At 43.4% G+C, this 26,984-nt stretch overlaps 1 protein-coding gene across 1 annotated transcript in view; it reads right to left on the reverse strand.

Moving 5' to 3' along the window:
* The window catches only part of CLDN10 (claudin 10), a 106,006-nt gene that overhangs the window by 53,857 nt on the left and 25,165 nt on the right, over positions 1-26,984 (reverse strand). The window lies entirely within an intron of this gene.

Consider the following 26,984-nt stretch of genomic DNA (forward strand, 5'->3'; position numbering starts at 1 on the left):
TCTACCCTCTCAGTGGAGGCCAGCCTTTCAAGGTCAGTTGTGATGTGTGTTGGGATCAATATTCTTTGTACATTCCTGTACTGTGGCTACAAGTGCGCTGTCTGGGCACCTTCCAGAGATGGAAGATACATTAGATACATTGGGTCTGTGTAAATGTAGAATCTGTGACCACTTTTCCTGGACATCTCTCCTTCCTACCACCCACCCCACGAAAAACACTTCCACAAGCAGACCTCTCTGTAACCAGCAGGGAGAAGAGCTTGAGGATGGAGCCTGTTAGGAATTTCATCATTCCAATCTAATAAATACAGGAGGTGCTCAGATACTCTGGTGATAGTCACCACTACAAAACTGAAAGATAGACAGGGATCATACTTCCTCCTTGACAGAGGAGTCAGCACAGCCATCTGGGAGGAAGTTCATGGCAACCCTAGAATCATCAACAGTACCTGGGGAATGGCAATACTGTAAAATCTCCCTATAGCTGCAGACTTTCCTCTTAAAAATAAAGCTGTAGGCTGCTCTAAGGGAAACCCTGAGCAAACTGTCATCTTTAGGAAAAATCAGTGAGGCCTTTTTCAAGTCTAGCAGTGGTGTTTTGGGATCCCAAAGACCTTTTTTGTGAACATAGCTAGCTGATTCACACACCAGTATTGTAGGTAAGATACAGGCCAGATCCATAGTAATGGAAAATTGTTGACATCTGATGACTGGTGGCCTGCATGAAATAAGTTGATGATTTTGGCCCCTTTCCCAATGGACCAGGTATCCATCAATATCAGGAAGGCTACCACTTGTGTGGTGTGTGTGTGTGAGAGATGCAGATTGCTTTATATAGCTCTAAAGTAAGTCTCTACCAAGGCCAGTATCACAAATGATATCATTTTTACCCTCCACCAGCAGTAGGGATCTGAAATTCCAAGTGAATTTTAAAAAAATATTACTCTAATTTTTGATAATTTGGCTATGTTGTATAGTTTACACTTGCACTAACAAAGTCTGCTAAATTCAATGTTTTGCACATAAGTACCTGTTTGCATGAAACTGTCCATTTTGTACTAATAAATATGAATGTTGTGCGTGCAATGGGTACACTAGCAAGTTTTGCAGGCACAGTTTAGGTCTTCCCTTTTTTTCACGTTTTAAAATTTCACAGGTAACTTCTGGTGAGAAGTGTCTGAACTTTAGAACTATAAGTTTACTGTACTGAGCAAACTGTGGAGACTTCCTTCAAGAACACCAGAAATTATCACTATGCTTAATGGGAAGATTCATGCCACATACTGATCATTCTACGAGATCATCCTTATCCCTTTATGTGGGACATGTATCATTCAATATATGGAGACAAATTCTGTTGGTTCATACATACAAACTTACTAAAGTTATTAGGTTAGCATTGCTGAGAGCAGAATTTTGCCTCAACTTTAAAGCAGATTGAAAAGCAAATCACCAATCCATTAAGAAAAAATCTCTAAAGGAGTCTGAGAACAAAATACCAAAGTGTTCAGTCTATGTTGTAATAAAGGTTGTGACACACAGAAGGGCTGATGAGAGACAGATCTTTCTTTCCTGGTCCCAGGCACATGATATGAGTCAGCATTACATGAAGTTTATATCCTTGACACATGAAGTCATTATCCACTAATTCTGGTGGCTACTGTTACATCTTCCCTCTTAAAAAAATGAAAATCAAACAGAAAAACCCAAGAAAAAGGACCACAAATGGATACAGCCAACTAATGAAACAGAAGGAACATACATTGCAGTGCAAGTGTAAATTATAGGATTAGGATGCAGATGAGGGTGGACAACTCACATTCTTTGGACAGATGAAAGGATTCTTCTCTCTTATTAGACACATCAGTAACTATTATGGGTTAGATTTGCAAGAGGGACTTAAGCACCTGACTGCCACTTTAGGTGTCTCAGCCTACCATTTAGGTACCACTGGCATTTATAAAACCACCATTCAGTTGGCCACCTAATCCTGTAGGCACCTAAATTTGTCAGTGACCATGTACAAAACCACTGAAGTCCTGACACTGCTGAGCTGCTTGGTGCCTTATTCATATTTAAGCCCCAGCAGTATTCACAAACTAGATGTTCCCCTGCCTAGGAGCTGGTATTATGCTGCTTAAGATGCATAATACTCAGTAATAGTCCCTTATACTCCATAGCTCTGTGCTTCGCTCACTCACCTCGGAGGTGGGAAATCTCTGTTCAAATCCCTACTCTACCTGATTTAAGCAGGGATTCAAACTCAAGACTCCTATGACCTAGGTGAATGCCTTTACCACCACACTATTGGGTTATTCTTACTTGCTTTCTGGCACAATTAATATTAATTATTTATACACAATGGAACAGTCTCAACAATGGAGATTGAGAGAGATGCATCCCAGAATACTTCTGCAGAGGCCTGTTCACCAGCTGCAGTAGATATGGCGTCTAGAGCCTGTGTTTGCTGCTCCTGGTTTCTTTATTTGTTTGAACATATTATTTCTGCTGGTGTATGAGCGCTGTCAGTAGCATTTTGGATGACTTAAAGAAACAGAGAGACAGTGTCATCACCGTTTTTGTTTAAATGTCTCCTGTTCCTTCCTCCTGCTGGTCTGACTTGCAGGTGTCATTACAGTGCAAGATCTTGATGTGGATGGTACAGCTGTAACCTTGGTGGGGGCCGGGGGGCCATCCACTTTGAAATCTAGCATTCTCTCCCACTTGCAAGGGGAGAGTTTTAAGCAATTTGCTGGCATTCTTATCAGTATTTCTTCTGTTTTAGTGTCCTGGCACATTGTTTGTCACCGCTTCAGGGTGAATTGTCTGTACTTCAAGTGTGTTGTGATATTCTAACAATGCAAAATATAGATCCCACCAATGTACCAAGGCTTTTATTTTATCAAGTTCTTTGCTATTTACCTTGACATTTCTGCTAATCTATTTGACTGTACATAGCAGGAGCTTGATATAGCAAAGAGAATTGCCAAAATCAGCCACTTGTGAATTGTGGGCTATTGTCTGTTAACTCCTGTGGAATCTTGAAACTGCAGTTTACAATGTGGTGTTTATATTGCTACTTAGATAGCTTCTGCAACAGCTCAATTTTTTAAAAAAATATTGAGTAATAGGCCACTAATAAGAGGTATTTCCCCCATTTGTTTCTAATTGACCTTTGTTCAATGAGGTATCTCATGTGATTTCAGTGAGTCTCTTGTATTCTTTCCAATGTTTATTGCAGAATTTAGATTTGAATTGCTTCTCTGTAATGGTAGCATTTGTGCCAGGCCAGAATAGGACTTCTTAATGTTAATATATACATCTTAATGTTCTCACACTTCTTAACACCTAGATGGATACTATGGATTATGTTTTGCATTTCTGACTTCATGCTGTGATCTAATGTTCTTTGTACAGAACCCATCATATGTAGCGGGTGTGTGGTGTGTTTTTTTTTATCACTGTCATCCCAATATCCTTTTATAATTAGAGGTGCCTGAGCTTTTTCTGTCAGCCACCTAAAATTAATCTTTTATGTTCTTGTAAGGTTAGGCCATTTTGTGTTTCTTATTTGAAGTTGTCAGAGTTTGTTTCAGAAATGGTCATAGTGTTGTCAACTCTTGGGATTTTATTGCGAGTCCTATGATATCTAGTGTTTTTCTTAAAGCCTCAGCTCCTGGAGTCATGTTATTGCATGATAATCTTTCTCTTCCTTCCTTCCAAGTTTCTAGCCCAGAAGGTTGTGGGGAAAAAATGTAAAAATGTGACCAAGTTTTATCCTAAAGAGTAAAAAAAAACAAAACAAAAACAGAAGGCAACTAAAAAGAACCCAAAATATATTATTTTTGAAATCTTGTGATTCTTTTTTTGCCATACCCTTGATTTTTGAGCACATGAGGTTGACAATATTGTGGGGACTACCTGAGTCATGTTAACTTCAAATTAATCTTTCTGCAAGTCCTTGCTTTCACTGTGTTCTGGTGCTCTTGAAATCACATTTGCTATAAGAAGCTCCTTAGCAGGCCTTCATTTCATACTTGATTTATAATTTTCCAATTTTATTATCATCTTCTGAAGCGTAGATTGTGGTTTTAACAGTGATTTCTGTAATATGGCTTCCAGTGATTGATGGTCTACCTTGTTTGATTTCTGCCCATAAACCTATTAATTAAACCATTCACTATCAAAACTAATAACCAGCATTTCTTTATAAGTCTGTGTATGGTTCTAGTGGGGTGGTGTACAGTGCTTTGGAACCATATGCCAGGGAGTAATCACCTTGAAGGGCAATCCCAACCCACATGTGAATCTGCATCAATAGATATTTCAATGCAGATGCTTCTGTGACAACTTTTTGCCTGCCAAACATACCAATGCCGGTCTGTACTGTCGTCAAGCAGTATTCTGAGTGAAGCATTAAATTGTGACAAATTAGGGATGAATTTGCTTATATACATACAGATATTTCTGGACATGTTTTTGTATATGTATGGAAGTCTTCATTGTTTATAATTTTATTTTAAAAGCTCCATTACTAAATAATTGCTGATAATGCCTATTTCCCAGGGGTGTTTTGACGCCAAACTCATTCATGTCTTTGGATGGGAGACACTATAGAAATGCAGAGTATTCTCTCTCCCCCTCCCCGATATCGCAAAATGAGAGTACAACTATGTAACTGGCTCATTTTACTTGAATGTGGCCAAAAATGTGCAGCATATTCTGCGCACCAGTCTTGTGTAATTTGCATGGGAGAGCCACATTATAGCAGCATTTTTGGTGGATGACTATTGTATAGCCCCTTAGGGTATACAGTACATTTGTTTAAAGGTCAGAGTTGTAACTTCAAGTTGAAAGCCATGTGCGTATATAAATCATAAAGCTACTGTAGGAGCTGAAGATTAGATCACCTAAAACTGAGATGATACTCTCGACACAGCACATACACGTCTTTGAAAATGAATCACACTTCTGAATAATCACTCCATGAATGATCATACTTTTGGGAATAGTCATGAGGAAACACTAATTAGGAGGAGAATCAAATGCAAATGTCAAATGTCAAACCCTTCCTCAAGATCCACTGGTACTGTGATGCCTAAAAGAAAGTGCCTACCGATAATGACTAAGTAAAGGGGCAATGGGATGGGGTGTGTGTGTGTGTGTGAGATAATGATTTGAACCCACCGGTTGTGCAATAGCAGATAGGATGACCAGAAAAAGACCCAAAAATCGTGACTGTCCCTATAAAATCGGGTCATCTGGTCACCTTAATAGCAGACCATGTCACAGGACATTCCAATCAGTGTTATTCTCATACTCCCCCCCCTTCCCTTCCTAATGTTTGTTACAATCCCTAGTATCTTGTTGTAAAATGTGTAGCACAAAGGGACACTTCATCCTGACTAGGACCTCTGGGCACTTTTAATAACCATGAAGTAATTAGGACATTCAAAAAGTTTATTCTAATTTATATTTTTTTAACAAGTGGATAATTACTTTTTTGCTCACAGCACACACCCAGGGGCAAATCCTGCTCCCATCTCGGCTGCACAAGGCATGTGTGTGTTTAGGAGGCCCTGTTGCTTCAATGAGGTGGTATGGAAGGGGCATTGTCTTCCATCTTCCCAGAGCATTTGCCCACTGCCCTGCAGAGCTACTCAGGCTGGACACTGGCATAACAATTTTTGCCTTAAAGAACAGTATCTATGTGGATAAGTTGAAATATGAATCTTGTGTAGGAACTCGGACTTACTAATGACACAGAAGCTAAGGCCTCAGCCATGGCAATTATGTAAATATATGCTAGATTATCCTTTTACACTGGAGTCTAAAATATTGTTTCGTACCTTGATTTGAACACCAAACCAGGCTGAATTTAGAAATAGTCTCATCACAGTGATTCTCCAGTAAAAGAACAATAAAATCATAAGTGCCAGCATCTGCAGTTGGGGCCAGATGTTCAAAAGAGCTCAGCTCTTATTTAGGTACCTAAAGAAAGTGGCCAGACTTCTTAGAACAGCTTACCCAAGTGCCCTGAGCATGTCATTTAGATTCCTGAATGAGAGCCGAGCCCTCTTGAAAATCTAACTCTAACATTATAGTAACTGTTCAGCTATACTTAGGTTAACCACAATTAAACTACTCCTTAGTAGCGGTAAATAGAAGGGGGTTGAATCTGACAAAAGGCAACGAGACACACTATGTTCCACTGCCATTCCAGTGCTGAAAAACAAAACAAACCCAAACCATTCTTCTTGCTGTTTGCTAAATGTAAACATCTGCCAGTAGCAATACATTTAATATTAATATATATGAAATTTGCGCCCTCTTCTGGAAAAATCAGTTAGAACATCGAAATAATTAACATTCTCTCCCTCTCACTAACTATTCCCCTCTGGCTAGATACTTGGGCAAGAGAAAGCGAGAGAATGAGATGACTCTGTAACTCACATGTGAGACCCTGGGTTCAGTCTCCCTGCTTTACCCACTTTCATTATTTATCCAGAGTGCAACAGCTTCAACAGGGAAGTTGAGGAAGGCCCCTGTGAAACTATCCCATGGTTCAGTGGTTAGAGAACTTTTGTGAGAGGTAGGATTTGAACAGGGGCCTCCCTTTTTCCCCCCTCAGGCAGAGAGTGGGGGAAGGGGCGGCTCTAGCCATTTCGCCGCCCCAAGCAGGGCGGCATGCCGCGGGGGGCGCTCTGCCGGTCGCTGGTCCAGCGGCACCAGCAGACCCTCCACAGGCACGCCTGCGGGAGGTCCACCGGAGCCGCCTGCCGCCCTCCCGGCCACCGGCAGAGCGTCCCCCATGGCATGCCGCCCCAAGCATGCGCTTGGCGTGCTGGGGCCTGGAGCCACCCCTGAGTGGGGGGAATTGAACCTGGCTTTCCCACATCCCAGGCAAGTACTCTAACAACAGGGCTAAAAATTACTGAATGATTGACAGAAGTAGCAGCAGCCATGAGATGTGGTCTGGGGCTTAGGTGGGAGCTAGGCACATGGGTGCCTAGAGTGAGGCAGCTGGGTGTATGCCCAGAATCGGGAACAAAGGTAGCTAGGGAACTTTTACTTTGAAAAATTAGGCACCAAGTGAATTTAGACACTTACAGAGTTTGGCAAGAGTTTTGTGGATTGCAGTGGAGCCAAAACTGGGAATTAGACAGCTAAACCTGAGACTTTGATGCCTAACTACCTTCATGGATCCCACCCCTAATTTATTTCCTGTACTCTGATGTTCTATGAATACTAGTATTTCGTGGTTCCAGATCTGGGGAGTTAGCTGCTAATCATGTTTATAATTTGTCTCGGATCTCAATGAATGTGGCCCTGAAGTAAATTAGCTTAGGGACAATTAATGCACAATGAAGAAAAAAAGAACCATCACCTGCTTGCTTAGCTGAGAGAGCAAGTGACCTGATGGGCTTGAATATGATCTCACTTATGTCAGTTTTACAGTGGCATAATTCAGCTGGCTTCCATGGACCTAGTTTTAAATTACGTAGTTCAGAGTTCATAATCAGAGCCTCTATGCAATGCCAAGCAAGTCAAAAAGCACTGGCTTGTTCATTCCGTTGTAGGAAGAACTGTCATCTGCTAGGGCCACATCACATTTATTTCACTGAAACAGTCTCAAATCTGTCAGGCAGGACCTCTTTCAGTAAAGCAAATAGATGGAGATAATTTCCCTGCCAGGCAAATAGATGGAGATAATTTCAGCTATAAAAATGTTTAAAAAAACTAGTTATCAATAAATAAGCAATTAACCCTTTCCATATTGAAGCCTCTGTACTGTTGCAGCAGGAAGCAATGTTATTTCAGTCCCAACACCAACAACTGCCCCATACCTCAACATGTGCATAACAGATACATGGGACAACACTTTGTACCCCAGGTATGCGACATTAAGAATCACCTCATCAGGGGCGGCTCCAGGCACCAGCGCTCCAAGCGCATGCCTGGGGCGGCAAGCCGCAGGGGGCGCTCTGCCAGTCGCCGCTAGGGCGGCAGGCAGGGTGCCTTCGGCGGCATGCCTGTGGAGGGTCCGCTGGTCCTGCGGCTTCGGCGGACCTCCCGCAGGGGTGCCTCCGGAGGGTCGGCTGGTCCCGCGGGACCAGTGGACCCTCCGTGCTTGGGGCGGCTAAATGTCTAGAGCCGCCCCTGCACCTCATACAGCCTCTGAGTCCCCAAACTTTTGTGCAAGAAGGGTGAATTTGACCCTCTGGCTGTAGTCTAAATCCTGTTCTCAAAATTGACCTTGTCTGAATTATAATCATGTGATATTGCTTAGTTAGCATCCTTATTTACACAGTATAAAAAACAAAGGAAGTAATTAGTCCTCAGAGCTCTTGGTTCACATGATCTCAATATAGGTTTTTATAATGTCTTTTGTTTTCCCTTGTGCTACTTGGCCACTTGTTGACTATGTTTAATCACTCAAATGCTACATGTTGGCTAACCACATATGTCAACAAATGACTTTATTGTATTTGAAAAGAGCAGAGATGCCAAACTACTGTTTGTGCCTCTTACAGGCCAATAATATATATTAACATTGTCACTAACATGTTGGCCCAAATCTTGGCTAGTGACCTGAAAAAGGTCACTGAAATAATCAGTCCACTCCAATCTATTTAGTTTCAGTATAAAGACAAACTTTTCTGGTAATAACAAGTGAGATCTGTTTTGTGAAGTTATCTGTCCCTGTTGTACTTGTTCAGTACCTATGTCTCCATGTCTGCCTCTTTCTTTCTACCAGATTATAGAGTTTTTCATGACGTAGTTTGGAAGTTCGTATTCTTTACTCTGAAGCATCTGAATGAGAAATTCATCAGTTGGATACGGCAAGCATCAGTGGCCTAGTGCTGCATGACAGGTTTCCCTGGGTAAGATGAGTCTGTTTGGTTTGCTTGCAGGGGCGGCTCTAGCCATTTCACTGTCCCAAGCACGGTGGCACGCCGTGGGGGGCGCTCTGCCGGTCACCGGTCCCGCGGCTTCGGTGGACCTCCTGCAGGTGTGCCTGCGGATGCTCCACCGAAGCCGCGGGACCAGCGGACCCTCCGCAGGGACGCCTGCGGGAGGTCCACCGGAGCCACCTGCCGCCCGACCGGCAGAGCGCCCCCCGCTGCATGCCACCCCAAGCACGTGCTTGGCATGCTGGGGCCTGGAGCCGCCCCTGTTTGCTTGCTAATTAAACTATTTTAGGCTTCCCATGCTTTCAAGCACATGCTTTCTATAGTGGTGTATACAGACTTTCCATTGACAAGAGGCACACTTTCATGGGGAAATGAATCCTCAGGGCAGGGCTTTCCAATGCAACGCTGCTACAATCTAGCAATTAATTCAAATTAGGAATTTTTTCATATCTCATCGTTCTGCATGGAAGGGGTGTGTGTGGGTGTGTGTATGCACAGAGGTTCTAACAGGGAGAGAGGGAATTCAGTGGGGAATGAAAAGAGGCCTGGGGGGAAGAGATTGCAATGGGGGAAGCATTGGTCCATTGGGAAAACTGAGCGTGTGGCTTTCTACTGTGCAACACCACTGTGGGCTGGCATTAAGGGCCAGCAGAAACAACATAAACATGACACATAGGAGTAGGCACAAACAGGGCCGGCTCCAGACCCCAGCGCGCCAAGCGCGCGCGTGGGGCGGCATTTTGCCAGCAGGGCGGCAGGCAGCTCCGGCGGACCTTCCGCAGTCATGCTGCGGGAGGTCGACCGGAGCCGCGGGACCAGCAGACCTCTCGCAGGCATGACTGCGGAGGGTGCGCCGGTCCCGCGTCTCGGGTGGACCGCCCGCAGGCATGCCTGCGGATGCTCCACCGGAGCCACGGGAACAGCGAAACCTCCGCAGGCACGTCTGCAGCAGGTCCCGCGGAGCCGCGGGTCCGGCGACCGCCAGAGCGCCCTCCGCAGCGCGCCACCCTGCTTGGGGCGGCGGGATTCCTAGAGCCGCCCCTGGGCACAAAGGAAGTGATGATCTCTGCCCGGGTGTTCAAAAGGGCAGCAAGAGTAGTTAGCTCATGTCAGGGACTCTCGTGAGGGCAGGACAGTAAGTGAGTAGTTTAGGAGCAATGATAGTGTTTTCAATACATATGTAGAGAGGATTAGTGACTCTTATATTGGCATATTAGCTTCTTGCTGCACTATATTGTGTCACCGCCAGCAATTATACACTGCCATTTCTTTCTCATTTAGTGATATTATTATTTTATTTATAGTGTGATGCCAAATTGACAGGTTTGGGGACTGCTGCTGTCCATGCAGCCCCTCTGCTTCTTATGGGGTGGGTAGCCAGGGAGGCACAATGGAAATGAGATACTTGGTCATTTTGTAGCAAAGAACTATGCATGACTTAAGATCTGAAACCTGTGATATATGTGTCAGAGGCCTAAACACCTCACCCACTTATGATATGTCCACACTGCAATTGGGAAGGGCAATGGTCGCATAGGTAGCTCAGACCTGTGCTAGCTTTAATCAAGACAGATCACTAAAAATAGCAGGGCTGCTGCAGCAGTAGAGGCTACATACTTTGATGACTGGCCTGTGCCACTGCGATTACACTATTTTTAGCAGCTGGCTTGATGAAAGATAGCTCTGATATGCCTACACATGCTACAGACACACCTCCCCATTGCCGAATAGACATACCCTTAGGATCTCATTCACACTGAGTAATACTTTACTCCAGAAGGAGTGCTATTGAGCTCAATGGGACTGCTTGCAGAGTTAGATATTATTCAGCCTGAATAAGGATGGCAGGATATGGCTGTTAGTAATTTTGGCACAAAGGTATCCCACAGTACTATCCACTTCAGAGCTAGATAGGTTTTAATGCATCAGTCATGCCATCAGGCCAGATAGAATAAGCACAGGTGCACACACACAAAAAATCTATCACCCTTTACTACTCGTGGTTTATGAAAGTTATCTGTGCTGGGCATACGTATGCTTTCTGCAAAACCACGTGCCTTTTACATATCTTCCTTGTCCCATGCAGATGGCACATGGAGCAATGGATAATCCTTTTATCCTTTAAGGCAGAAATCCTGCAGATTGCACGTCAGTGCTGAGGAGCATATGTCTTTTTTTTACTACTACTTCTCCAGTTTCCTGAGAGGCTCACATGCTGTCTGAGGCAAAGAATGTGTTTTACTGTATATTTGTAAGGTGCCAGGCAAATCTATGATGCTCTATGTTATATGATAGTAATGAACAGTGTGCATCTAATGGTTAAATTTCACTCTGTTGCAAGCCAATCTGAGTATGTTTACCATGGCATCACCTCCCCGCCCCCTGCCATCTGGTGTAGCTCTAGTTGCTCTCCTCCCATTAAGTGAGGGGTAATGGGAGGCTCATGCTCCTGGGGCTGGTTCTCCTGACTCTTCCTTGCCACCCTTGTGGAGAGGTAGGGGGATGATGAAAGGTGCTCCGGGAGCTGGGAGGTAATTAAACCCCATTAAGCTTCACACCTGAAGTAGCTCCATTATCAGATTACTGTACTGTAGCTTTGACACCCCTGCCCTCACAACTTATTAATACGCTCCCATATCTTTCTCATTTAAACAGCAGGATTAAATACTAGAGTTTCTACAGCAGACTTATTCAATGCACTTACTCATGCTTCTGGAAGCATCCATTTTGTGTATTTGTTGTCTGACATGCAGCTATTGTGGAAGTCCCAATGCATATAGTCTTGTCCAAAACAAGGATTTTTTTCACTTCTAGGTTCTGTTCCTGCAAACCTTACTCATGTGAGTTATTCTCATTTATGTAGAGAGTCCCACGAAGTTAATGGATGCTACACCTTTGTTGATCACGCCTAGACAGTGCTCTTCGATTAAGTTACCTCATTGCGCTTTATGAACGTTCACTAAGTAAGCCTCACAGCATCTCTGTGACGTTGGTAGGTACTAGGTTGCTGGATATCTTTAAGATTCCTCACTGCATTTCACCTGTTTGATCTCCTAACTGTTATCCCTTGCTCCTTTCCAGCCTACTTTTTATCTTCTTGTAGGCTTGCACCAGGGTGTGCTGACTGAGGCGCTAACGCTCCAATTCCCACCTGTCCACACTAATTGAGCTCTGACTGAAAGACAGGCAGTTGGCACAGGAGGCCAGTTAACGGAGTGGGGATACATCTGAGGGTCTACATTGGTGGAAGTAACCCCACCAGCTAGGTCCATATAAGTGGACCAGAAGGAAGTGTAGGAGGAAGAGTGGGGAGCCTGAAGGAAGGTAGAGATAGGTTGGCCTGGTTGCTGCTAGTACTGTTACCTTCCCTAGAAGACAGTGGGGAAGCTGGCTATGGCCTGTAAGTAATACTAAAGGCTGTAGCCTGCTGGAAGAATACAGTAAAACACAGTGGTGGTGAAAGAGACCTGGAGTGGTTATGGTCTCTGATTAAGGCCTGAAATGACTTTCAGGGGCCCATCCCATGACAAGGCCATTTTGTTTTTCCTGTGTATTTAGTACATCATTCTCTCCTAGTATAAACTGATTCCTTAATCAAGAATCTGTATCAGGTCTCCTCTTTATACTAGCTTGCCCAGCTTTGGTTTCACCGTCTCAAACTTTTTCTCTGATTCAGTTTCTCTACCCCAAATCATCCAGTTTTCTTTGACTGTACTGCAATTTTCTCAAATGTCTATTACAAGGAAAATTGTTTTCTACCCCTGAGGTTTCATCAGTTTCACAATCATCTAACAAATAGAATGCATCTGAGAGTTTGCTAGAGGTGCAGACTCAGTCTCCTTTTGATGAGCATAGCTGTTGTTATCCTGAAATGGCTATTTGATTAGTTTTCTTAAGTTCTTATACTGCCACCCATCACTGTAGTATCTGAGAACCTCCATGTAAAATTGCCAGCCAGAACAAATTACCTAGTGCACTACCTCCATAAGTCTCTGGCACTCATCCCTTCTGGGGGTAAAAATCTCTGCTTGAGTTTGTTGTCTCCAACCCATGATGAAATGCTTAACATGGGTCTCCGTACAATATATTACCAATTTGTTACATCTGCTCAATTTTTTCCATGCAGTGGTGTTGTAGCTGTGTCACTCCCAGGCTATTAGAGAGACAAGGTGGGTGAGGTCCAATAAAAGATATTTTTTGAGACAGAGCTTTTCTTCTTCTAACAGAAACCTTGTATTTAGCTGTGACACTGAGTAACTTCAAAAGCTTGTCTCTCTTACCAACAGAAGTTGGTCCAATAAAAGATGTTACTTCACCTGCCTTCTCTCCAATTTTTCCAGCTAGACAATTAGTCTGACTCTCTTGCTAATTTTTAGAAGCTTATATGAGTCTTAATGTTGTAATCAGGTATATAACTCCATTCTAGATCTCCAGTGTTCAACCTTCCAAGCAGCACTTCTCCAGTGGTGGTGGTGGTAGTTTTTTCCTAGCCTATCAACACAATTCAAAAATATTTCCTACTTGGAAACATTTTCTTTCCCTTTTTTATATTATCCCATCCCCCTTTTCACACATCTGAGCCATATGTCCTTTGGAATGTGCTACTAAACGTTTTGCAGCTCTTTTTAAATTAATTTCAGATTAATCTTTTCCCTGTCAGTACATCTCTCTCAATGGCCACAATATCTCCCACTTCCCAAACGTCATCAACTATCATCTGGTAGCTGCCCTAAAATATCTAATAGACTGGATTTTAAGAATGACACCCCAACACTCCTCCATAAACAAACACACCATGGTTGTTTATGGACCAATCAATGCTTTAGTTCCGAAATCTGTGTTCTTTATAGGCACTGATAAGAACAAAAAACACCTGCAGAGCAATATGAATTAAACATCCCATTCCTGAACTGCACTGAACTTTTTGCCACTCCACTTTTGCAAAGTGGCTAATGGCATTTTGGGCTGTATAAGTAGGAGGACTGCCAGCAGATTGAGGGACATGATCATTCCCCTCTATTCAGCATTGGTGAGGCCTCATCTGGAGTACTGTGTCCAGTTTTGGGCCCCACACTACAAGAAGGATGTGGAAAAGTTGGAAGGAGTCCAGTGGAGGGCCACAAAAATGATTAGGGGGCTGGAGCACATGACTTATGAGGAGAGGCTGAAGGAACTGGGATTGTTTAGTCTGCAGAAGAGAAGAATGAGGTGGGATTTGATAGCTGCTTTCAACTAGCTGGAAGGGGGATCCAAAGAGGATGGATCTAGACTGTTCTCAGTGGTAGCAGATGACAGAACAAAGAGTAATGGTCTCAAGGTGTAGTTTGGAGGTTTAGGTTGGATATTAGGAGGATAGTGAAGCACTGGAATGGGTTACCTAGGAAGGTGGTGGAATCTCTTTCCTTATTGGTTTTTAAGTTCAGGCTGGGATGATTTAGTTGGAGATTGGTCCTGCTTTGAGCAGGGGGTTGGACTAGATGACCTCCTGAGGTCCCTTCCAGCCCTGATATTCTATGAGTCTATGAAGTGGCCCCAAATCTCCCCCTCTCACAGGAGGGAGATCCTGGAGTGGGATAGTTACTGAAGCAACTTTTATTACACTCTTCTTGTTATCCCTGTACCAGCTGCCAAGGAGTAGCCATGCTTGGGGGAAGATTCTGTGGCCAGGGCTCCCCTCTGCCCCAGCGGTTCCCAGTTGCCAGAGCCACTGGCAGAGGGTGTAAATTACTCTAATGTGCTGGGGAACTGGCCTAGTATAGGGTGACCACAGGATTAGGGAAGAACAAGGTGCCCCTCTGTACTCAGCTTTGTCAAGTAGTCAGATATTGCCATGGACTGTCAGACCACTTAATGATCTGGAAAGGCTTATAAAAATTAGGCATCCCAATTCCTTCGTCCTAACTGTGCTCCAGATTTAACATGACACCACAGAAAGGGAGCAGAACATCTAGGCCATAGAATTAGTTCTTTCAGATCAGACGTGTAATTATTTGAACTGGATCAACAACACACATGACCAGCTATCCCTAACCATCACTGTAAATAGCACTCATTGATATGCTGGTGACATGGCCTGTTACGAGCAAGCAGGACCATGGGGTTCAAGATCAGGGGCTGAGGTGGTGTGGCTGGTGGGTGTTGTTGATGCACTTGGTCAGGAATTAGTTGGACCTTGCCAAGAGATCAAGGAGGGGTGGTAGTTTTGAAGGGTGAACCAGATTTCATAGTCCAGGGTGTAGGCATCTTCAGCAGCCAGGATATCAGTCATGGGAGGATGGCTGTACAGGCAAGATGCAGGGGCACCTTGAGTTTTTGGTCTCAAAGGGCCTGGGTAGCAACAGGCCAAAAGACAAGTTGCTCAGAAAAGAGATGGGGCAGTAAATAGAAAGCTTTCTATTAAGTGATGTCCAATCAGCAAACTGCTGATTGTCATGTGATCGTGCTGAATCAGTGGCTGTAGCCTCTGGTTGTGAAGTATTAGCTGCAGTTCCCTTGTCTGACCTTGTGGTGGAGAGGGTAAGACTCTTACTTGACAATCCCACTGCCCTGTGTTTGAGATCCACAGCACCTGACTACCAATCTTGCTGGGCATGGAAACTTAACTAACTTCTCCCTTCCAGAGGTGGTCTAGCCGGAGCAGGATTGAAGCACAGTGGCATGACTATTTCCCCAGAAGACAGAAGTTCCCTATTTATCCACAAAATAGACACAGAGACCAGCTTTTCAACCAATCTGGTACCTTCCAATAATACAAAATTTACTTAGAAATAAATCATTCTCTTCCATATTTGCAGAACAATGGCCTATCTGATGAGGAACAGAAGGGAAAAATCTAGTTGCAATCTACTTACTTACATTCATTCAAACAAGAAAATCACTGAACAGTTAACTGTTAGTAATCAGAATAAAATCTAGTGCATATACATCTTTGAGAAAAGAGTCTAAAATTCTCGTTAAAAACAGTGTTTCAAATAAGCCAGTTTCTAAACTATTTATTTTCTTTTTCAATGCAGGATCCTGCTCCTACAGAAATTAGTGGCAAGATATGGACCTATAGTAGTCAATGTTTCCTTGTTTCTGTCTTGGGGTTTTTTCTTTGAACTACTTTTCCTTCTTTGAAAAGAACCTTATCTGCACGTTCCCATTTCTAATGTAAAGTTTACTCATTTTATACAGAAAGCTGTGACATTATGAGTGTAATATAATATCTCATTGAAAGGTGACACGGGGCCAGAAAGAGTTAATTAACTCACAGACTGACATGACCCATGGCCGAACTTTAAAGACTTGTTAGTAAGATATGTAAATGAACAGATCTTTGAAATGCAAGCCTGCATTGTTAGAGATAGAAGGGTAGATGTTTGATCAGGTCTTGTGATGTAAGGAAACAGGTCTTGTCTATTGCTATAGCTTTGATTCAAAGATTTAAAAAAAAAAGTAGTAATATTTAGGAAGACATTTGAGTGAAATAGTATTGTCTATATGTCTCTTTGAAGGTTGTGGTAACCTGTATCTGAACTGTTTAATGGATAAATTACCCTGTGCTAATTGCCATGATGTTTGGGAGACAAAGTTAAGCCTATTGTTTTCTCAGGCCAAGAGGCTGCTGGAAATGTATAAAAATCCTGGGACAGGATCCTTCTTCATCTCAGATTTGCTTTGGGTTTCAAGAAGGGGAAACCCTAAGCCATAAGAATTGAGATCCCCAGTGATTGACTGGAGTCACCCTGAATATGGACATTGGACTATAAGCTATGGACTGTTTCTAAAAGAACTTTTGTTAACTATAGACTCACCATCTCTGCTATGTAATTAAACTCAAGCCTGTATGTATATTGATCTTTTAACCAACACTCTTTTCTTTTTTTAATAAATTTTAGTTTAGTTCAGGGATCGGCAACCTCTGGCACGCGGCTCGCCAGGGTAGGCACCCTGGCAATCTGGGCAGGTTTGTTTACCTGCCACGTCCACAGGTTCAGCCGATCGCTGCTCCCACTGGCCGCAGTTCACTGTCCCAGGCCAATGGGGGCTGCGGGAAGCAGCACGGGCCGAGGGATGTGCTGGCCACCGCTTCCCGCCGCCCCCAATGGCCTGGAGCGGCAAACCGCAGCCAGTGGGAGCCACGATTGGCCGAACCTGCGGACGCGGCAGGTAAACAAACTGACCCGGCCCACCAGGGGGCTTATCCTGGCAAGCTGCGTGCCAAAGGTTGCCGATCCCTGGTTTAGTTAACAAGAATTGGCTATAAGCGTATATCAGGGATCGGCAACCTTTGGCACTCAGCTTGTTGCTTACCCTGGCAGGCCGCGGGCCAAAGGTTGCCGATCCCCGATCGAAGTTATAATTGGACCTGGGTGTGTGGCTGATCCTTTGGGATTGGAAGAACCTTTTCTTTTATATGATGAAATAAGATTTTCAAAATTTATCATCGTATGTTTGACGTGTGTCTAGATGGAGGCTTAAGGCTGAGTACTTTAGGGGAACTGCATTGTTTGGACTTCTGAGTAACCAGTGAGGTAATACAGAGTCTGTCTTGGGCTGTCTTGGTAAATCTAAATATTGGAATATCCACCAGCATTTGGGGTTTGTCTGCCCCATTTTGTTTGCAGTTCACCCTAATTGAGTGACCTCAGCTGGGTCCCCTGGGCAGCATCGTCACAAAAGCACATAATGATTTTTGTAAAATAATACTTTAAATAAGGATATCACACTTTACTTAACATTGTGTTCTCTTCTTACCAGTCATGAGGCTATTTGTCTCTGTGAATAGCTTGGACAGAATTCTTGCCAAACTGGTTATATCTTAGGTTTTGTAGCTGTTCCAAAACACCTTTGGCAAAAGATTCTGTCTCACCAATCCTGGTAAATCTTCCTATATTTATGATGTTTTGTTGCTTGTCTGGGTTTTACATCTATGGGCTATATCCAGAAGTGAAGTGCATGAAGCAACATCCTCTGTAACAGTGGTAGTAGGTGCAGAAAATTGCAATGCAGCTGGCAACCTGTGTGTAACAAAGCAGAATCAGGTTTAAGAGGGCTTACAGTGGGAATCGTTTAAGGGAGAGAGGTAGAGTGACTGACTAAAAAGGTATATCTTTAAGAAAAAGGGGCTAAATATTCAGACATAACCACATAGGGCACATTCAGAGCTGGTGCAAAGAGGCATTATAAATTGCAAGAGGTGGTTTAACATTCAGTTGTTTTGGTCTGCCTTAGGAGACTCTGCAAGGTGACAAAGGCCTCAATCATAGAGTAAAGAAGTAATTTCTTTTTAAAGCCTATTTCCTTTTAATAGATCTGTATAACTACTATTAGTGTTCATGGAAATAAAGTGTGTATACAGTTAGGGAGGAATGAGACCCCATACTGTAGGTGGAGCGGTTTCAGAGTTCTGGTCCTCCACAATTATCAGAGAGGACCCTGTTGTAGCAGGGAGTTTAATAGAAGGGGGAACTGCCTGGTTAGGGAGTTCTCTAGACACTGCTTAAAGCACAGCTCTTTGTGTCTGTCCTCACATGACAAGGTCAGAAGTGAGTGAATCCCACTCTCTAAAAAAAGGAGTAAAGAAAAGACGACACACCCCAGACCGCCAGAGCAGTTACTGAGTGAGGAAAGTAGAAAATGAGGGAGGAGAACTGTGAAAGCTGCAGCCTGAAGGAGGAAGAGCCCTGCCTCAGTACAGCAATGGCACCCATAGCACAAATGGCTTTGTTAGAGAAGAGTGGTGTTTGTCTTTTGCAGCTCAGGCAGCTGGCTTTGCTGCATCTGTAGATTTGAGCAATTCCAGATGGCTTCTGGTTTAACAGAGAAAGCACAGGAATACCAGGAAAATGCCCTAATATTTGCCATCGGTGCTGCTGCTGCTGCAGCTCTCCTATGTGCCCTCCCCCCTCAATCAGGAGGAAAAGAGAGAATACTCCAGAGTGAGAGGCTTGTGAGAGACAGAATATTGTATATGAAAGGGTCAACTTTAAAAGGAGATGCCGGGAACAAGGGGAAACAGCTGAGACTTATTACTGATGTTATGGTCTTGCTGAACATTGCAAACATGGAATGTGAAAAGAAGTACGAATAAGAGACAGGATAGCTGTTAGTTAGTATAAGAGATGCTGGGTGACAGAGTGCTGAGGCCTGACAGGTCAGATCTCTGATCACTGTAGCCTCAATTAGTTTCCCCAGTGACAGCTGATGGAGCAATTAGCTAATCAGGAGAGACTGGGGAGGTAAGGAACTAATTAGCCCTCAGCTGGCTAACTTGATAAAAGCCAGGAATGAAGTGTTACAAATGGGGAGGACAGACCGAAACAGCTTCCAAAACAGGGTGATCGCTCCCCGTAAGGCCCTGGTAAAGAAGGGCTGAAAGACATAGGGATTAAAAACGGTGATGTTGCCCACTATTGGAATAAAGGGTGAAAGTCTGAATTTTATTCAAAACTCTGAACACTGAAAGAAAGTGGGTCTGAGTAATTTTTGGGGCATCAGAGGATGGGAAGAGAGTATTGCCATGTCACACACCAATTTATCATCACCACTTTTGTTAGACCCAGATTTCACTCAAGCAAAAGCTATAGCAGAAGTGAGAGTGCAAGAAACCATAACGAGTTGGCATTGTGACTTACATGCTAGCAGCATAGGGGAAAATGAATCGAACAATATTGATCAGTAAAGAGAAATCACAAATGTGAAAGGAGCAGTCAGACCAAACTTACAATGTAAGAACAATGCTCAGTTAGAAAGTGGGAGACCAAAGAAACTTAATAAGAGGGAAGATTGGAAAATCTATGATAGATGTGGCAAGACACCCAGCCACAGCTAATAAGGTTGTGCAGCTAAAGAGGAAGGATGTAGGAGATGCCCCAAAATGTGACAGTAACATCCAGGTCACCAAGAGTAGTGGAAACAATCCAAGAGGACATGTTATCAGATGAGTCCATAGTTCTAGGGACTATATTCTCAATAGAAAGACAGGCTGGGATGATTTAGTTGGGCATTGGTCCTGCTTTGAGCAGGGGGTTGGACTAGATGACCTCCTGAGGTCTCTTCCAACCCTAATCTTCTATGATTCTCTGAATCTAAATGGTCAAAACATTAAATTTAAAAGTGATGCTGGGACAGCAGTTACTGGAATTAAAAAAAAAAAAGTTCACGAAATGTAGATCTGCAAAGACCAAATAAGATTCAAGGGGGGTGTGCAACACTACATTGGATGTTTGTGGCCAGTTCCTTGGGAAACTGGAGAAAGGAGGGAAAGTTCTTCACCAAATAATATATCTAATGCAAGGACTGATGACTCCCCTTATAGGTTCCATCAATACAGGGACTATACCTAGCAGAGAAACTGAAATTTGTTAATGGCAAAAAGCAAACTAAAGAGATGTCTTCACATGGCTAGGAAAGTGACTAGGGGAATATAAAATAAAACTGGTGCCATCAATGACATTGTGACAGGTTTGGTCAGAGACCCCCTTGGGACTGTCACCTGATGTGCTGAGATTACCTCTGAGCCCATTTTCTCTGATGGCTTGGGACTCCATAACCCTGCCTTGTTGAACCAGACACGCTAGTCTGCTGCAACACAGACCTGGGTCTGGTCCACGCCCCCAGAGCTGCAGACTTTAACCAAAAACTGCTGAGCAAGTCACCTATCTCCAGCACCCAGACACCAACCTCCTAATGGGATCCAAATCCCAAATAAATCTGTTTTACTCTGTATAAAGCGTACACAGGGTAAACTCATAAATGTCCACCTTCTATAACACTGATAGAGACATATGCACAGCTGTTTGCTCCCCCAGGTATTAATCACTTACTCTGTGTTTACTAATAATAGTAATTTTATTAAGTATAAAAAGTAGGATTTAAGTGGTTTCAGTAACCGACAGAACAACATAAGTTACCAAGCAAAATAAAAGAAAACATGTAAGTCTAAGCCTAATACATTTAAGAAACTGAATACAGGTAAATCTCACCCTCAGTGAGGTTCCAATAGCTTCTTTCACAGACTAGACTCCTTCTTAGTCTGGGCCCAATCCTTTTCCCTGGTACAGTTCTTGTTAGTTCCAGCTCAGGTGGTAACTAGGTGATTTCTCATGACTGGCAGCCCCCTTTGTTCTGTTCCACCCCCTTTTATATCTTTGGCACAAGGCAGGAATCCTTTGTCTCTCTCTGTCTCTGGGTTCCCACCCTTCTTTCTAAATGGAAAAGCACCAGGTTTAAGATTGGATTCCAGTATCATGTGACATGTTCACATTTCCTTTGAGACTTCATTAATCACTGGCTGGCACCCACATATACAAGAAGGCTTGCAAGTAAACAGAGACATTTACAACAAATTGTCCTGGTTAATGAGAGCCATCAAGATTTCAAACCACCATTAATGGCTCACTCTTTGCATAGTTACAATAGGACTTCTGAGTAATACTTCATATTTCTAGAATGATAGATTCATACAAATAGGATGAACACACTCAGTAGATTATAAGCTTTGTAATGATACTTTACAAGAGACCTTTTGCATGAAGCATATTCCAGTTACATCATATTCACACTTATAAACATATTTCCATAAAACATATGGAGTGCAATGTCCTTGCTAGGAAAAGTCAAAGAAGAATGAAATAAAATGGATGATATGAGGGTTATTTCCCATAACAGGAGGATCCACTGACTGGTATGTCGGGGACCACAGTCACCCAATGGCAGAATCTGGATTTGTGTGGACTGTACACAACTTAATAGAAAGAGAAAGATGCCAGCTTCCTGCAGTTGATGAGACATTAGCTCAGTTATCAGAAGCCAAAGTCTTAAAGTTTGGTGCTATTCAGGCTTCTGGCAAATTCCCCCTTGCTAAAGAATCTGTACTATTAACTACATTCATCACCTCATTTGGAAGGCAGTATTTCAACCATCTTCCATTTGGCATATCTTCAGCATCAGAACATCTGCAACTGAGAATCTCTCAGATCTTGCCTGGCATCTTTTGCCATACAGATGATGTGTTTGGTATATGGCAGAGATAAAAATGAACATGATGAGTGACTGCATGCTGTTTTGTGATGCTTCCAACAAGCTGGCCTCACTCAGAATGAGAAATGTGAATTTGAAAAGGAGAAGATAAAATATGTAGAACATATAATTAGCAAACAAGGAATTCAGCCAACTTCAGACAAACTGGAGGCATTACATGCCTTATCTGAATCCAAAGATGTTTTTGCTGTAAGAAGATTCTTGGGCATGGCAAATCATTTTGGGAAATTCTTACCAAATTTAGCTCATCTAACAAAACCCTTAAGTGATCTTCCGAATGGTCACAATATGATGTAGGGGAGCACACAACAAAACACACACAATAAAATAAAAGGGCTACTGACATCCCCACGTGTTCAGGCACAATATTCAGTAAATTATCCAACAACAGTACTAGTGGATGCATCTTCATGTGGTTTAGAGCAGTATTCACACAAAAGCAGCCAGGAAGAGACCAGAACCTTTTGCATTTATAGCAAGAAGCCTCATAGAAACTAAGCAGTGGTATGCTCAAGTAGAAGAGGAAATGCTAGCAGTCACTTGGGCCTGTGAACAGCTCAATGCATATCTATTCGGCTTGAATTTTGACATAGAAACCAAACCAACCACCAAATCCAAACCAACCACCAGCCCTTAGTGGCATTATGAGGATCATCCCTAGAGGGATGAGGGGCCCGGGACACAGGTGCCGAGTTTCTAATCTGCTGGGGAGTGCTCCCTCAAGCCATGCCCCCACTCCACCCCTTCCCCCAAAGCCTCACCCCTGCCTTGCCTCTTTCTTGCCCAGTTCTGCCCCCTCCCCTGAGCACGCTGGGCCCTCACTCCTCTCCCTTCCCCTCAAGTGCCTCCTGATGCCATGAAACAGCTGATCTGCGTCAGGCACTGAGAGGGAGGGGGAGGTGCTGATCGGCGAGGCCCATCGGCAGGCAGGAGGTGCTGGGGGGAGGTGGAGGTTCTAGTAGGGGGCTCCTCCTCACCTCCCTCCCCGTCTGCCACTTGACTTCCTGTTCACCTCTTTACCCTGCCCTCCCGCCTCACCTCCCCACCTGCCTCCTCATGATTTTATCAAAGTATGGGGCCCCCAAAGCATGGGGACCGGGGCGGTTGGCTTGATTTGCTGTACCCAAGGGATGGTTCTGACATTATGGTTGAAAACCACTGGATGACCTTCCATCTAGGATTCAAAGATTTTTGACTATGGCTGATGTGATTTTATTTCAACACTAGACACATACTGGGGAAAGCACTCTGTCTAGAGCCCCAGTTGAGCACCCACCAATTGAAGAAGAAAAAGCTTTAGAGAGAGATGTCAAAATCTACATTGACCTTGTTCTTGCATCAATTCCAGCATATGCCAACTTCAACAAATTAGAGATGAACAACTAAAAGATGAGACTTGCCAGAAACTGACTCAGCTCTTCCACAAAAGGGTGTGGTTGAAGGAGTGAACTTCCAACAGACCATCTACCAAAATAAACTTTACATGGCTGAGGGTCAGCTTCTGAAAGGACAACACATTCTTATCCCTGTGATACTTCAAAAAGAGAGGGTATAAAAATGTGGCATGAGCACAGCAATCCATATGGTGGGCTGGTCTGAGTAGGCAAATTCAGATCATAGTAAGGGGTGCAAGATATGTAACAAGGGAGAAACCCCCCAAAATAATTGTCAACCATTACTCTCTCCAAGCTACCTGACACACCTTTGCAGCAGGTAGCCGCAAACTTATTTTTTCTGGAAAGAACACACATACATTATTATAGTTGATTACTTCTCCAGATCTATTGACCTAGGAAGACTTCTGTGTACATATACCCATCTGATAATAGGCCTCATTTTACTTCTGTAACAGTTCTAGCATTTGCACAGGACTTTGATTTTAAACATTGTACTAGTAGTCCACGTTACCCTCAGAGCAACAGGGAGGCAAAGAGAGCAGTGCAGACTTGGGGACTTCTGCAAAAAGCACTCCTGGAATATCAGTCAACACCGCTTGTGTCTGAACTACCTCCAACAGAACTTCTGATGGGAAGATAACTAAGGATTCCTTTAGCTGTGGCACTGATACAGCTTAAACCTAAGTGATCTGACCCAAAGGAATTTCAAAAATGGGAAATAAAAATTTGGCAACAAGAAAACTTTTGTTTGGCACAGAACAAAAGCACTACCTGAGCTGAGAGCATGGGACAAAGTTTGGCTCAAAGGTTCCCAGACATCTGGAACTCTTAGGAACTTTGTAAAACTCCCAGATCCTGACTAGTGGAGACTCTAAAAGGACTTCTCTGGAGGAATCAGGTTCATCTTCAATATTTCCAAATACAATGAAGATAGGATCTGGGATCTGCAGGTACTCTGTCAGGAAGGCAGCCCCCTCCACAAGGAACTTGATGCACAAACTCAACAGAAGTGAGTTCATGGTCTGGAAGATTGATCAGAGCCCTTCAAAGACCTGATCTTTAGAATACTGCTCAGGACTATGGAAATAGATTTGATAAGGGGACATAGTGTAAATAGCTTTAAGGAATTAGGAAGTTTTTATTTTGAATTCATGTGAGTACGTACATTGGTTTATACTTTAAGTTTTAATCTTTTATTACAAAGAAAGGGAGATGTAGAGTGGTTATAGAATTCCTGGACTTCCACAGTTACCAGAGAGGACCAGGATGTGTTGCAGCGGAGAGCTTAACAAATGTAGGAACATCCTGGTTAGGGAGTTTTCTAATTGCTGCTTAAAGCATGGATCTTTGTGTTTATGTCCTCAGCACTACACTCTATTGGTGTTGCAACGTATGGCAGGGATTTGAGGGGGTGGTGATGGAAACTGAAGCTGTTGGGCAATAACAATAGTCTGGTGCACTATGGCTCCTTTGAAGAGCCTAAGAACATGACATAAGGACAGCCAACCTGAGTAAGACCAATGGTCTGTCTGTCTCAGTATCCTGTCTTCTGACAGTGGTCAGTACCAAATGTTTCAGAAGGAATGATCAGAACAGAGCAATTATTGGATGATCCATCCCTTGTAGTCCGGGCCCAGCTTCTGGCTGTCGGAGGTTTAGGGACAACCCAGAGCAAGGGGTTGCATCTGTGACCATCTTGGCTAATAGCCATTGGTGGATATCTCCTTATCTAATTCTTATCTAATTCTTTTTTGAACCTAGTTATCCTTTTGGCCTTTACTTCATACCCTGGCAATGAGTTCCTCAGGCTGACTGTGCATTGTGTGAAGAAGTACTTCCTTATCTTTGTTTTAAATCTTCTGCCTATTAATTTCATTGGGGACCCCTGGTTCTTGTGTTCTATGAAGGGGTAAATAACATTCTCCTATTCACTTTCCCCATAACATTCATGATTTTATAGACTGGGGGTGGCCAAACTGTGTCTTGTGACTAAGTGACTTAGTTGCTTTTGAAAATCCCATCCTCTATTTCTCCATCATTGATGCTCTAGTAGGGGTAAAACTTATCAGTTTCCCTGTGTCATTATATTATGCTATTATTATAGTGAGGTATCTTGGTTGCCAGTCACTTTCCAGTAGAGAAATGTTTTTCAGCTTATTGCATCTGTCTCTGATATTTTTGCCCTAACTTAACATCCTGGATATTGTTCTATTTAACATCTGTGACAGAAAACCCTTCTTTTTCTGACATCTGAGGTCAGGTACACGCCTCCAAAATTCTATACAAAAAACTTCCTTACTTAAAATGACACACAAAAACTGGAATAGTATTAATGCTATGTACTTCCCAGCCAAACACTATGAAGACATTGAAAAGTATATAGAATGATATTACCTAATGGTTTGAGCACAAGACTTAGGATCAGGAACACCTTAACTTTAAGTCTGGTGATGTTAATGACTTCTTCCAGATGGGACAAATATGTCATTTTTTGACTCAGTTTCCCTTTCTATAAAATAGGGATACTGCTTCATAAGGAGTGTGAATTAATTAAATCATGGTTTTTGGAAGTATTTTCATGATATAAAGTGCTATTCACTACTAAACTCTACTTAAATCCAGTACTTGATGTAAATCCTTTCCCTTAGTTTTTCTTATAAAAGACTAACTTTAAACACTTGCTTCTGTATTTCTTAGACCCTGCCCCAGTATCCAAATAATGCATACAAATATTGACTTGTTTATTATTGAGACCTGAATGTTATTAATAGCCATACGTATTACAGTAACTTTCATGGCCATTAGGGGGAAGCAGATCCAAAGGATGCCTGTATGGAGGCGATGGAAGGAATGTTATGTCAAGAGAACTTAAGATCTTAAAAAACCAACCAACCAACCAAATTCCTGAACAGTACCTGACTTCCTTGCCCCTTCACTATTTTGGATCTTAGCATTCCAAATATGAGCATCTTCTTCATTATTCTAGAATGAAAGCCCTCACACAACAAAAGTCTGTAGCAAATTATCATAAGTTGCCAGTGTAGGAAAAGTTTCCTGCATTATCTTTCAGGGATTCATAGATTCCAAGGCCAGAAGGGATTGTTGTGATCATCTAGTCTGACTTCCTGTATAACACAGGCCACAGAACTTGCCCAAAATAATTCTTCCTCCACAGATAGAAACCGCTCTAAGAGAAGGTTTCGGAGGGGCAGAGAGCCATGGGAGCAGGGGCGGCTCTAGCAATTTGGCCACCCCAAGCACGCCGGTCCCGCGGCTCCGGGGGACCTCTTGCAGACATGCCTACGGAGGGTCGTCTGGTCCTGCGGCTCTGGTGGAGCATCCGCAGGCACGTCTGCGGGAGGTCCACCGGAGCCGCGGGACCAGCGGACCCTCTGCAGTCATGCCTGCGGGAGGTCTGTTGGTCCCGCGGCTCCAGTAGACCTCCCGCAGGCATGACTGCGGAAGGTCCGCCGGAGTCGCCTGCCGCCCTCCCGGCAAAATGCCGCCCCAAGCGCGCGCTTGGCGCGCTGGGGTCTGGAGCCGGCCCTGCATGGGAGCATGGCTTTGGAGGAGGGTGTGATTGAGGGTGGTAGGATGCAGTGGAGCTGTTGATACTCTAAGAGCCTCAGGCTCTACATTCCCCCTC

Source organism: Mauremys mutica, chromosome 1 (assembly GCF_020497125.1).
Source record: "Mauremys mutica isolate MM-2020 ecotype Southern chromosome 1, ASM2049712v1, whole genome shotgun sequence".
Classification (NCBI taxonomy): domain Eukaryota; kingdom Metazoa; phylum Chordata; order Testudines; family Geoemydidae; genus Mauremys; species Mauremys mutica.